This window comes from Myotis lucifugus, unplaced genomic scaffold, assembly GCF_000147115.1.
Source record: "Myotis lucifugus unplaced genomic scaffold, Myoluc2.0 scaffold_212, whole genome shotgun sequence".
Lineage (NCBI taxonomy): Eukaryota > Metazoa > Chordata > Mammalia > Chiroptera > Vespertilionidae > Myotis > Myotis lucifugus.
Window position 1 is genome coordinate 847,961 of NW_005871260.1, and position 11,059 is coordinate 859,019.

The window sequence follows — 11,059 nt, forward strand, 5'->3', positions numbered from 1 at the left end:
GACCCAGTTCCCAGGATATCACAGTTCCATTCTTGGTCAGGGCACATGCCTGGTATCAGGCTTGATTCCCCAGTAGGGGGCATGCAGAAGAGAACCAAACTACCTTTACAAAATTTGGTAAGAATTGCGCTTGCATGTAGTTTTAAACTGTGAAGTTAGCATTAAATGAACATACTAATTACTGGACTTATCCTTAAATTGTCTTATAATTGATGAATTGCTAAATTAAGTTCTTTTGCCAAATTCTTGCCACATAACTTATTGCCTAAGTTGCCAGATTATCTGCATAGCTGATAAAAATCCCAATAGATACATACATTACTAAAGTAGTCTGATTAAGAAATTGGGGAAATTGTCAAAAAACTTATCATTTTAGCTCTAATTTGTTTTTAATTGATTTAAACATGGATCTTTGGCATTTCTGCATGAAACATAAAATATTTAAATTTTGCTCAAACTGGATCTGGTTGAAATAAAAGAAAAAGGCATTAAGTAGTTATTTCTGTTAGATTCTTTTTTTAGGTAGAGGGGAGCCAAGAATTATGGGGAAAATTCATTTGGTCTTTAAACAGATTTTTGGAGTTTTATTTCAATGGGCTTATCTGATATTCTGCGAAATTACTTTTAAAACAATGAACTGTCTGGTGAGGTATAAGGGAAGAAATCTGCAAGTCTGTTTACCTTATTTATATCTTCTGTTCAGTCCTTTTATTTAAAACTGAGATTAGACAGTTGATCAGTGGGGATTTTGTCAGGCTGTTCAGTATTAAACCTTCCTTTGGCAGTGGTTCTTAAGGGGCGGGGCTTGGATGTCATGTGGAACAGCTTTCCAGAATCACCTCATTACCACTTTGAAAAGACACCTGATACCTAGTGGTAGGAGTTGGGATGGAGATGAGAATTTGTATTAATTTGTAATATGTAATATGTAACACACAGTATTACTTAAGAAGGTATTCTTTTTTTTTTTTTTTTTTTAATATATTTTATTGATTTTTTACAGAGAGGAAGGGAGAGAGATAGAGAGTTAGAAACATCGATGAGAGAGAAACATCGACCAGCTGCCTCCTGCACATCTCCTACTGGGGATGTGCCCGCAACCCAGGTACATGCCCCTGACCGGAATCGAACCCGGGACCTTTCAGTCCACAGGCCGACGCTCTATCCACTGAGCCAAACCGGTTTCGGCAGAAGGTATTCTTAATGTTTGTAGTTAAAGGCTTCCTAGGTAAAACTCAAATCGCATGCAAAGAAAAAATTAGGAGGAGCTCTTCTCCCCTTAAAAGCAGTGATGCAATTAATTAGAATGAAAGATCACTCACTGTAGGGTCTGTCAGTAAATGTGAAATCAAGACTAACCTGGGAAAGATAATTTTGGGTAATGATACCTTACTGAAATTAACAAATTTTAATTTTTTGATAGGTTTATGGCTACAAATGATTTGATGACAGAACTGCAGAAAGATTCTATCAAGTTGGATGATGATAGTGAAAGGAAAGTAGTGAAAATGATTTTGAAGTTACTGGAAGATAAAAATGGAGAGGTACAGAATTTAGCTGTTAAATGGTAAGTTGTTTTTTTACTTGCTTACTATGCTCTCTACCACATTTAAAATACTGTAATGGTAAATTATCTTAGTCTTGTATTAGGTGACTGGTGAATGTTTAGTATTTATACTTGGTATACTACATTTTCTTATAGTTTTTATATTGACTAAATGTCTTTTATGGTATTTAATTTCTTTAAAAGTACATATAGGAAACTCCAGGAAGAGTGGTTCTCTCACTTGTTTGACCCAATTATTTTTTAGCTTTATTAAAAGGCCTACCTGCCTCTATCCATCTCTATATTCCAGTGTTCAAGGAGTTCAAGGAAAGTACAGACAAAAATAAGACTTAAAGAATAGCAGCAGTTAAAACAACATCATTAACACTGATGATAAAATAGTTACAAAGAACCTTTTTTAAAAAATATTTTATTGATTTCAGAGAGGAAGGGATAGGGAGAAAGATAGAAACATCAATGATGAGAGAGAATCATTGATTGGCCTCCTCCTGCATGCCCCCTCCCACCCCCCTTTCCCATGGGGATTGAGCCTGCAACCTGGGCATGTGCCCTGACTGGGAATCTAACTGTGACCTACTGGTTCATAGGTGATGCTCAACCACTGAGCCACACTGACCAGGCTACAAAGAACCTTTCTTAAAAATTGTGAGAATTCCAGTTAGACATGATGCTAAGAAGAAAACTTGAAAGTTGGACTTACTCTGTTAATGCATCTATTTAATTTATACATACCAAAATATTAGAAATCCTTAATTTACATAGTAAGTGTAACCTTTAGTTTCATATAAAAATTAAGTTGTGGAATTTTATGTCATTTTATGTTATATAATATTTGATAATCAATTTAAATGAAGTATTGTCTCATTACTATTCCTTTATTGGTTTCCTTATAAAGGTTTTTAATTTGTTTTGAGCTAAGCCTTTAGATACTTGCTCTAAGAGTAGACAAAAACGTGAGGCTCATAGATCAATATAGAATTTCTAGACATACAGTACAACTTTCATACATGTTTCTTTAACTTGGGACATTTTCATCTTTTAAATTTTTTTTATCATCCAAAGGACAGTCAGGCCCAGAAATCTTTCACATACTCTTTGAGACCTCAAAGAGTATATAATTCCAGTACACATACTTCTAGTACTATTCCAGAACATAAAGTATGAAAACCATCCAGTCTTTTATTTAAGCTAAATACTGATATCAAATCCTGACTAAATAAAGATAACACTAAAAAAGAAAACTACAGACCAGTTTCATTTAAATGTTCAAAATAAAATTAAACAGCTTATTAAGTGTAACATACCATGATCAAATGAGGTTCATTGCAAGAATATAGGGCAGTTCAATATTATGTGCTTTATTAATACATTTGTTTCATCACTTTAATAGATCAGAGGAAGGAAAATACTGCCTCGTTAATTGTCAAGGCAGTGTGAGATTCTACCTTCATTTTGATTTAGAAAAAACACACACAAAAAAATGTAACCCAACTCTTAGGTTACTTTGAATAATTAGAGGAATGAAGCACCTTTCAGAGACTAGCATCATATTCAATGTATCATTAGGGGGAAAAACAGGTCAGAGATGCTTTATCTCACTAGAGAGAATTCATCACCAGTTTGAAGTAAAACAATAATATGGATTTGATAATATCTTTTTAACATTAAAAGTTCACAAACACACATTCACACCTCAACACAAATACCAATAAATTAAAGATATTAGCCACTGTAAGACAAGGAGAAGGTTTATACGCATAAGAATTGAAAAAAGTACATGGGAAAAATTAAGTCAATATAGAAAAAAATATTAAGGTAAGCAATGAGAATTCCGTGAAGTAACAGAATGTAAAATTAATGAACAAAAACAGTAACTTTCATATAAGCAGGTAATAGCCAGTTGGAAGATATGGGAACAAATGTCCATTTATTACAGCAACAGAAAGACAAAATGCCTCAGAATAAATGTAACAAGAAATGTTACAATGGTGATCTTGAGTGAGGCTATCTTATAAGAGAAACTTAACAATTTTATCTTTTTCAAAACTTTTATCAAGGAAAACTTTAAAATACTCCTAATGGATAACAAAACTGTACTTGGAACAACTGGAAAGACATCCCAAGTTCTTGGATCAGGATAACTCAATTTCTCCAGATTAATTTAATGCTTACCTAATTATAAAAATCAGTGCTTTTCCCCACAAGATAGACAAGTTGATTCTAAAGTAAATTTTGGTGGGAAGGAGAAGAGGGCAGGGTGTTTGCTCAAGATAGCTAAGAAAACCCTATAAAAATATAATAAGTAGTGGAGTTGGGGTGGGAGTGGGGGCATTGATTAGCCTTATTTGATAGGAAAACATTGTGTTTCTCTAATCAAAGCAGTGAAGTAGTGAGGCATTAATAGAACAATGAAGTAAAATAGAGTGGAAAGTACATGATGAAGGTGGCAGGCATCATAGGTGAAAAGTTAGGTCTTTTTTCAGAAGACTAGATAAACATTAGAAAAAGATAAAATTGTACTTTAACCTCACACACAACATCCCTATTTGAGGTCACCATTGTTTTGTTCTCCTTAAATTAGTTTTGCCTGTTGTAGAACTTGATTTAAATAGAGTCATCCAGTATGTGTAGGTTTGTGTCTGGCTTTTTTCACTCTCATACAATCTGTGAGAGTTATCTATGTTGGGTGTATTGGTATTTCATGAATTTGTTACTGATTAATAGTCCATGATACCACACACTGTTATACATTTGGTTTCTTTCTAGGGTTTGGCTATTGTGAATAAAGATAAAATAAACATTCTTGTATGAGTCCTTTTTAACTTAGTTCCTGTGTCTTTATTTCTTATGGATAAATACTAAGTATGAAATTGCTGTTGTCTATTTTGAATTTTTTAAGAGCCTACTAAATTGTTTCTTAAAATATTTGTGCCTTTTTACATGAAAGTACTAGTTGTACCACATTCTCACCAACACTTGGTTGTGTCACTCTTTAATTTTAGCCATTCCCATGGGTATGCAGGTAGAGTTTTAGTTTATATTTGCCTAATAACTAATGATATTCAGTGTTATTTTGTGTTTATGGCCATTGCTTTATCTTTTGTTGACTTTTCCCCCCGATTTTTATTTTTATTTTTTTCCATATAAAAACACATTTTTTATCAATTGTGAATACCAATGATTACCACTTTATCACAATATCTTCAACCAGATAAAGCAACCCAATATACAAATGAGCAAAGCATGAAAAGATAATTCACTGAAGAAATACAAATGGCTAATAAACATAAAGAGTTCAACCTCACTCTTAATTGAAGAACCAATTTTTAAAATTGAGTTTATCTTTTATTATTAAATTGTAGGAGTTCTTCATATATTCTGGATATGTCCTTTGGCACTTACATGTTCTGTAAATATTTTCTCCCAATTTGATGAACTTAAGTTTTTAATTTTAGTTTTGAATTTAGTTTAATTTAAAAATTACTTTGAACTTTTCTTTTATGGTTCTTACTGTTTCCTAAGAAATCTTTATTTATGTTAAGTTACAAAGATTTTCTCCTGTGTTTTCTTCCAGAAGCCTTATAGTTTCAGCTTTTCCTTTTAGTTCTATGATCTATCTTGAAGTAATTTTTCAAAATGTTTTTACTGATTTTTAAAGAGAGAAGAATGGAGAGGGAGAGAGAAACATTGATGTGAGAATGGAACATCGATTAGCTACCTCCTGCACACCCCTTACTGGGGATTGAGCCCCAAACTGGGGAATGTGTCCTGACCAGAATTGAACTGGCAATCTGTAAGTGCACAGGATGACACCCAGACAACTGAGCCACTGAATTAATTTTTATGAAGTAAGAAATGAGTTCATTCCCCCCCACCCCCACCCCTTCCCATAAAGATATCCAGTTGTTGAAGTGCCATTTACTGAAAACACCTTTTCTCCCTGCTGAATTGCATTGGCATCTTTGTCAGAAATCAGTTAACTAGAAAGGTGTGGGTCTATTTCTAGACTATTCTGTTCTGTTGATCTGTCTATTCTAATGCCAGTACAACACTGTTTTATTAATGTAGTCAGGCTTTTTCATTCTTGGCACTATTGATTTTGGGGGCCAGATAATTCTTTGTTGTGAGGAGTTATTCTGTGTATTATAGGATGTTTAGCAGCACTTTGTCCTTTACCCACTATTTGCCAATAGCATTCCTTCTTCCCCTCAATAGTTAGTAACAACCAAAAATGTCTCTAGACATTGCCAGATGTCTACCAAAGGGTGAAAATCAACCTTGGTTGGGAAATGCTGGAATACATCTGTAAAAGTCTAAAGTAAGGTAGTGTAAGTTTTCTAGTTTTATTCTTTCTTCCCCAATTTCAGGTTCTTATATTTCCATCTAAATTACAGAATCAATTTGTCAATTTTTTTTTTAAATAAATAAGCTAACTTAAATTTTGAGTGGGACTGTGTTGAAGCTATAGAAATATTTGAAGAGAATATTTTAACAAGAATGAGGCTTTTAACCATGAATTGCAGTATTGAATATTTTTTGTTGATTCTTCAGGATTTTCTACCTAAGTAATTGTCATCAGTGACTACCCTTCTTTTAATCCTGATTTTGGTAATTTGTGTTTTATCTTTTTTTCCCTTCAATTCCTCTACGGATTTACAAACTTTACTACTTTTATCGAATAACTGATTTTATGGCTTGTTAATTTTCTCTATTACTAATTGCCTATTTCATTGATTTCTTATTTCCTTCTTCCTTTCTAATTCTTAAACATTTATATTTTTCTCTTAAGTACTTCTTGAGCTATATCCTATAAATTTTGATATTTTCATTATTTTTTTTTCTATTTGAAGTATTTTTAATTTCCACTGTGATTTTCCCTTTGATTCATGGATTATTGAGAAGCCATTTTCAAATGTTTGAAGATTATGTAGATGTTTGTTTTTAGTTTTACTGATTTCTAATTTAATTCCATTATGGTCTGAAGACCACACTCTTTAAGACTTAGGGTCATTTTGTTTGTTTCTTTGTTTTTTTGTTTCCTTGTTTTGTCTATATACTGAGGTTTGTTTTATGTTTTGGCATATGGTGGTAGGTCTTGGTGAATGTTACATGTACACTGAAAAGAGTGTATTCTGTAGTTGAGTACATTATTTTAGAAATGTCACTTATGTCAGGTAGATGACAGTATTGTTCAGATTTATATCCTTAGTGATTTTTTTCTTTTGTTGATATTAAATACTGAAAAACGGGTGTTAAAATTTCAGCTATGGTTGTCAATTTATCTCTTAAGTGTTTTTCTCTTAAATGTCAATTTGTTCATGTACTTTAAAGCTGTATGGGTACATACACATATACAATGATACCTTTTTGATATTTGACTTTTATGAGTATAGAATATTTTTTAAATATACCATATCTTGAAATATACTTTCTCTTATGTTAATATAGCTACTCCAACTTTTTTAAGATTGTTTGTTTAGTGTATCTCTCTGTGTTACTTTCATTTTAATCTCTTATTTTTAAGTTCTGTATTTTGTAGACCTCAGATAGTCCATTGACATTTGTTGTCAATATTGATATAGTTGGATTTAGATGTGCCATTTTGATTCTTGTTTTGTTGTTGTTGTGTGTATTTTTTGTTTTGTTTTGTTTTGTTTTTGTTGTTGGTTTTCTTCCTCTGTCTTCTTTTGGGTTAATCAAGTATTTTATAGCGGCAATTCTCAAAGTTTGATTTGGGGGCTCCTGGGACATCTGTGACCCTGAAAGTATCAAAACTGTTACATGAGTAATACTAGGGTGTTACTTTCCCTTTTCTCATAAGTGCATAATATAACTTTCCAGAGGCCACATGATATGTAATATTACAACAGATTGAATCCAGTTGTTTCAAGCCCAAATATTAATTTGTAAAAATGTAAAATTTTCACACTTTTATTTTTTGAAGAATATAATTATTTTGTCTTGAAAATATTATTTATGTGCCCTAGCTGTTTTAGCTCAGTGGATAGAGCGTTGGCCTATGGACTGAAGAGTCCTGGGTTCGATTTCGGGCAAGGCATGTACTTCGGTTGCAGGCTCGATCCCTGGCCCTGGTCGGGACATGTGTGAACACAGCTAATTGATATGTCTCTCTCATATCAATGTTTCTCTCTTTCTCTCTTTTTCTCTCTCCCTTCTATTCTCTCTAAAAATCAGTGGAAAAATATCCTCAGATGAGGATTAACAACAACAAAAATAAATATATATATTATTTATGTTGCCCGTGCAGGAGGCAGCCGATCGATATTTCTATCTCTCTATCCCTCTGCCTCTCTAAAAACTCAATGAAACATATTTTTAAAAGTATTATTTATGTTAACATAATTTATTATTGTCACTTTTAAATTTCAATATGGTAAATATTGATAGATACAGCCCATGTAAAGAAAAGTTCTTGGGTTCTTCATTGATTTTGGAAGTGTTAAAAGGGTTTATGAAACCAAAAAGTTGGGAATCACTGTATTATAATATTTAATTTTGATTTCCTCTGTTGACTTTTTAGAAAGCTGTTTGCATTACTATTTTTGATATTCACTCTAGACTAGGGATTATAAATTGCATCTTAAATTTATCACAATCTATTAATAAAATTAGTACTGTACCACATGATATAAATTATATAAGCCTTGCAGTAACATTCTTCTTTCTCCTGTCTTTGTGCTATTGTTTTTTATATATTTTCGTGTGTGCTTGTGTGCATAATGCAAAAAAAAATAATTTAGAAATATAGCCATATATATGTAGATATATGTGTTTGTGTGTGTGTGTGTGTGTGTGTGTGTGTGTGTACACACACATTTCCCATTTCTCGTGATCTTTCTTTATTCCCTTTCTGTAAATCCCAGTTATCACCTGGTTGAATTTTCCTTTAGCCTAGAGAGCTAAGTATAGGTCTGGTGGCAATATATTGTTTTTAACTGAAATTAATTTAATTTATATTCATTTTTAAAGGGTAATTTTACTGGATATGGAATCTAGGTAGTTTTTCCTCTGGTTTAGTTCCATCATTATTGTTTTCTAAAAAAATAGTTTTAGAGGTTTTACATTTATTATCTGCAGTAAAGTTAGTCCAAAAAAGCTGTTTTGTCATTAATGTAAGCTAGAACTCTAAATTTATTTTTTAATTCCTTTTATTTTCACTCCCTATTTTCTTTTCTTTTTTTGAACATATTTTTTATTGATTTTTTACAGAGAGGAAGGGAAAGGGATAGAGAGTTAGAAACATGGATGAGAGAGAAACATCGATCAGTTGCCTCCTGCACACCCCCTTACTGGGGATGTGCCCGCAACCAACGTACATGCCCTTGACTGGAATCGAACCTGGGACCCTTCAATCTGCAGGCCGATGGTCTATCCACTGAGCCAAACCAGTTAGGGCTTCACTCCTAATTTTCATTGTTTCACATTAGTTCTCTCTCCATATATGCCATGTCTTTGTTGTCACTGCCATAATTTTGGATTGGGCTATTCTTGGATTTCTTTAACATTTTTGTTTATTTTTCTTTCTTTATTCCCTTAATTCCCCAGATTTCTCTCCCTACTACTTCTCTAGTCAAGCAGCATTTATTGATTAAGCGTATACATGTGAAACACTGACCAGAGTATTTATCAGATAAACTATTTTCATTCTGCACTTAATGCTTGAGAAAATTCATTGGCTCCCAGTTTTACCACAACACATTTAAATTAGTTGGGTTGACATTAAAGGTTCTCCATTATGTCCCAGGGGCCTAAGTTTCCTGTTGTTTTTCATCTGCTTTTTATATCAAACACTTCTTTTCTCTCATTTCTTTTTCAATATGCATTCCACTTATTCTAGTCTGTGATCTTTTTATATGATTATGCTCTTTTTTTCTAGCTATATCCCATCAAAGCCCAATACCTAAAAAACTCTTTAGATGCACTCTCCTGTAAATACTAACATTGAATTTAAAGGTTTGTTTGTTTGTTTGTTTGTTTTTACAAACACTGTGCAGTGTAGTGAATGCCTTCGATTCATTTCTAAAGTAGACATGTTAATTCCTTACCTCACCAACCAGACAGTAAATTTTTGGTGATAGAGCTTATACTATTCACTACAGTGCTAAATATAATGGCTCCTACTCAATGAGTAGTCATGCACTCAACATTACCTATTTTGTGTACTAAATTCTTTGGGAAGGACACAAAGCTATGACCTCAGCCAGTGGACCTACATGCAAACATATATATATGTATATAAAAGCCTAAGTGACTGTTCGCCTGGTAGCTATGAGGCACACTGACTACCAGGGGTCAGATGCTCAACGCACAGGCATGGAAACATGGAACAGACTGATGAATCTCAGAGGGAAAGGGGAAGTAGGGAGGGCGGGAAGAGATTAACCAAAGATATCTTATATTCATCCTAGAGGCCTGGTGCACGGATTCATGCACCAGGGGATCCTTAGGCCTGGCCTGTGGGGATCGAGCCGAAACCGGCAGTTTGACATCCCCCAAGGGGTCCCGGATTGTAAGAGGGTGCAGGCCAGGCCGAGGGACCCCACCGGTGCATGAATCTGTGCACCAGGCCTCTAGTGATAGTATAAAATATACACTAATAAAAAATAAAGATGCAAATTAACTGTACCTTCATGATGCCCACCAGCCAATCAGGAGTGAGTATGCAAATTAACCTCATCGCCTCCATGGAGACTGATGACAGGGAGGAGGCAGCTCCCAGCACTGCATGGCCTGCTTGGCCGTCGCCGTGGCGACCCAGGAGCAGGCAAGCGCCACCTGCAGGCAGCACCCAGCATGGCCTGCTTGGCCGTCGCCTCAGCAACTGGGGAGCAGGCAAGTGCGGCCCACAGGCAGCACCCAGCATGGCCTATTTGTCAGTTGCTGCAGTTTGAAGCAGGCACGCCCCGCAGAGAGCAGAGAACCATGGGGAGCAGACCTAAGCCGTCAGTAGGACATCCCCTGGGGGCTCCTGGATTGGAGAGGGTGCAGGTCAGGCTGAGGGACACACACACACCCGTGCACGAATTTTGTGCACCGGGCCTCTAGTCCTAATATGAAAAGCATATACCACAGATGCTTTGGGTGAACAAAGTAGTACTATCTTAAGTTTCATTATACTATAATGGAAATCAGTGGGGAGGGGGGATTAGAAACTAACTGCAAGGAGTTTATGTATCAAGAATTTCTTTTATGCCCTTATTTGTATACTATTTATGATTTTGGCATAGTGTGTTTACTTTGTGTTGACAGGTACTAGGCAGGAAAGTTAATGTTTCTATTTTTTTTTTTTCTGTTTTTATGTTTATCTAGATTAAAATTTTTGTTTTTCTTTATATTACAGCCTTGGGCCTTTAGTGAGTAAAGTGAAAAGATACCAAGTAGAGACACTTGTAGATACCCTCTGCACTAATCATGCTTTCTGATAAAGGAACAACTTCGAGATATTTCAGTAATCGGGCCTTAAAACAGTAA

The 11,059-nt window shown here is 34.4% G+C and overlaps 1 protein-coding gene across 1 annotated transcript in view; it reads left to right on the forward strand.

The window, feature by feature from the left end:
• The first annotated feature begins 1,431 nt into the window (after nt 1-1,431).
• CAND1 (cullin associated and neddylation dissociated 1) overlaps nt 1,432-11,059 on the forward strand; it is a 37,292-nt gene continuing 27,664 nt past the window's right edge. The window contains exon 1 of the mRNA XM_023761654.1: nt 1,432-1,567. The gene's annotated coding sequence lies outside the window, so the exon portion shown is untranslated. The remainder of the gene's footprint in view (nt 1,568-11,059) is intronic.